The 3,656-nt window shown below is 31.9% G+C and overlaps 1 non-coding gene across 1 annotated transcript; it reads right to left on the reverse strand.

Moving 5' to 3' along the window:
* Positions 1 to 3,458: 3,458 nt before the first annotated feature.
* On the reverse strand, positions 3,459 to 3,622 carry LOC119469641. The gene has a single exon (XR_005198478.1). It is a non-coding gene; the product is annotated as a U1 spliceosomal RNA (small nuclear RNA).
* Positions 3,623 to 3,656: the final 34 nt, after the last annotated feature.

Raw genomic sequence — 3,656 nt, forward strand, 5'->3', positions numbered from 1 at the left:
ATGAAAAGAGCCCTGTCTAGAATCTAATAAATCCTAAAAACATCAGTGTGTAGACCATATGGATGCTCCATATGGAGATTATATTACTGGATTGCTAATATCCTTAATTAATGGCTGTGTATTTGTTTATTTTCCATTGAACTTCCTCAATACTATTGATTCAGAATAAACACTTAGTTTGATTTTTAAAAATGTTTAACAATTACCTCAAGTTATTTGATACTATTTGCAGATTGATTGAGTTCCTCCTTTTTTGAATTATTAACCATGAGCTCCACTTGCAAATGAACAGCTTTTCCTAAAAGAAGAAGCCCACGTAAATAAAATAATGTTTTCATAGTGAATACAAAGCCATTTAATATTTTTGGGCAATATCTCAGACATAATGATGATTAAAATTTTGATAATGCTTATGTTGGCAAGGGAGGGGATTTATAACTATGCTCATTTACCTGGAAGAGAAATTGTCAATGCCTATATATATACAGTACAAGTGTCCTTTATTGTAGTCATTCCACTTCTATGAATTTACACAGTTATACTTTCACAAGGGCACAAACGGTGCACATTGCACATTGGTTGCCTCTAATATCAAAAATGAACAATAAAACAACTAAATCTTCACCAATAAAATATTAAATAATTAAATATACTGCTAAAGAATGATATACTAGTAAATTAAAAAAGCAAATTGCATACACTATCTATAATATAATCCCATTTGACTGTGTGTTTTAATTACAAATACATAGGCTTTTAAACTCAAACAATTCTACAACGATAACTAAGAAACAAAATTATTAATTCTAGTTACCAGTGGAAAATGATGTTAGGGAACATGGGCAGAAATTCCTACTTTGCTATCTCTGTATATCTTATTAAATAGTTTGAAAGTTTGTTTTAAACCACAAGCATACATTATTTAAGCAATCTTTAATTTCTTGGAGCTAAAATCATAAGTTAGCTCAGCACCTTTCCCACAGCCCTAGCCTATTCAGAGAGATGATTAGAGTTAGGTGGCTTTGTCACAGTCTGCATTTAATCTGGGGTCACCTGACATGAATTTGCAAACAGTGAGATTCACTCTTGGTGGTGTGAAGCTCTATGGGTTTTGACATTGTGTCTTTTCATTCTCTTAACAGTGTCTCCCACAGAGATGTTTTTAATTGCAATGAAGTCTAACTCATCTACTTATTTTCTTCCATATATCTTGCTTACGATGTAATATCTCATCAGAGAACCTAAGATCAAATGACTTTCTCCTGTTTTCATTTTCAAGTTTTATAGTTCTGCATTTTACATTTAGGTCTATAATTCATTTTTTTGCATATGAATGTCCAATTATTCCAGCACCAATTTTTGAAAAGACTATATTTTCTCTACCAAATTACCTTTGCACCTTTGTAAAAAAAACATCAATTGACCATATTTGTGTGAATTTATTTCTGGACTTTCCATTGTTGTATTTGTCTATTCTTTTGCTAACTGTAGACAAGGACTTTAGCCTCCAAAAAGCAAAGAACCAATGTCCAAATTTTATTCCCTAATCCAAATTCCATGTGCATCATTATATGTGTATTGTTGTCTCTGAAAAGAAATATTAGGAGTAGGAAGAAAAGGTGACTAGAGTCTAGGGGGAATATACTGTGGCCATTAAACAGCTTAACACCACCTAAGCATAGTTATGGTAGGACAGATAAGACCACAGGTCTCTAAGCCAGGGGGCAGACAACAATTACAAAATATCTTTCTACAGATTTTCTCTTGGCTAATATATATAGCAATAGATATTAGCTATATACCTTTGAATTACACTAACCATTAGGGTAGTTACTATGTACATGAAGTTAATCAAATATAAAGTAAAAATTCAGGCTAGCAGCTACCACATTAAACAGCATAGATAGAGATATTTTCATCTTCACATAGAGTTACACTGGATAGGGCTTGGAGAAAAGAATATAGGATCATTTACCATACTGAATTTTAGTAGTGATAATCAAATCTGCAAGTAGCCCAAAATGTCTTGTAATCCAATTTATTCATCAAATGATGACATTACTACCAAGAGCCTCAGCAATTAACTCACAAACTTACTTAAAAGCAGGCAGGAAATAAGTACTCAAATAATTAAGTACTGAATGTGTGATGAATGATTGAATGAGTGAATGGATTAATAATGTGTCTGTGTCCATGATAGGTGTACAGGCAATAGACAAACCCAAGGGTGTACCAATAGAAAAGGACCATTACTCATTCACAAATTATTTCAAAAGTTGTAAAGAATAACTATACATCAAAAGCAAGTTGCCAGCTTGTGTATGTACTACCAAAACTATCATCAAGCCTAACTACTGATCTGAAAACTACAGTAGTTACAGACTCTGTGAAGGATAATTATCAAGATCCAAATGAAGATGATTTTTCAGGCCTGTAAAAACATTTAAGAAGGAAACATATATAACACATTACTAAACCATATCTCGTTTTGTAAGATGTATTAATACATTTAATATTTATCAATTGTACTCCAGAGGTCTACCTAATATATAAAGACACTAAGCCTAAAAGTCAGCTATTTGAGGGTCTTTTTTGTTTTTAACACAAATGCTTCTAACAGTGGATATTTTTACAAAGAGTATATTTTAGCAGACTGCAAGGTCTGTAGTGCCCTTGATACTGTCTGTAGTTTCCTTGTTTACCTAAAGCTTATTAAACAAAATGGAGATGTAAAAAAATAACCTGCAGAACAGGTGAATTGTTTAAAAAGTCAGATATAATCAGCAAGGAAACTCTTCTTCCTAAAAAATTGGCTTCATTCTTTTATAAGAAAAAGTACATAGAAAAATCTTGCTATAGTTTACAAAGAAATAGGCTGTTACAATTTTTGGTTTTCTTTCTCAAACCTGAAACCTTTTAAAAGGAAATATTTTACCTTTATTCAGCCATCCAGTTAAAATTAACAAACCAAAATAAATTTTAGAAACTAGGCAATCTTCCCAGTGATTTCTGGAGATGGAAGTAGAGCTGATTTCAGTGAGATGAAATAGGTTCTGCATAGAAACTAACTGAAAAAATGGTTACTAATTGCACATTGTTTTATTGCAGTGTTTAAATGACAAACTAGGATATGTTGCTGAATAGGAGATTAAGTAACATCCTTCAGAATAAATAATAACTATGCAAACATAGCAAAATTAAAACTCTTTCTTACACTGCTAAATAAATTACAATAAAAATTATTGAGGAAAAATATCTTTCTTGATTATTTATTTAAACTCTAAGTACTTCATATCAAAGATGGTATGTCTAACAAAAATGAAAGAAATGTTTAATGGCTTACAGATGACACTGAAATATCTGAGGAACCAATGAATACATGACTGAGTTATTGGATTACTCAATTACAATTACTTTTAGTATTTATTCTTTATATTTTTTTATTTTTTTCTTCAATCCAGGGGAAAGCACGAACATAGTCCCCCACTACCACAAATTATGCAGTCGAGTTTCCCACATTTGGGGAAATCACAGAGGTCAGCACGTCCGGAGTGCAATGGATAAGCCTCGCCCTGGGAAAACCACCTTCGTGATCATGATGACTCACCTGCCAGGTAAGTATAGCATTTATTGTTTAAAAATGTAAATAAACAAAA

Source organism: Cebus imitator, unplaced genomic scaffold (assembly GCF_001604975.1).
Source record: "Cebus imitator isolate Cc_AM_T3 unplaced genomic scaffold, Cebus_imitator-1.0 Scaffold753, whole genome shotgun sequence".
In the NCBI taxonomy this organism is placed as follows: domain Eukaryota; kingdom Metazoa; phylum Chordata; class Mammalia; order Primates; family Cebidae; genus Cebus; species Cebus imitator.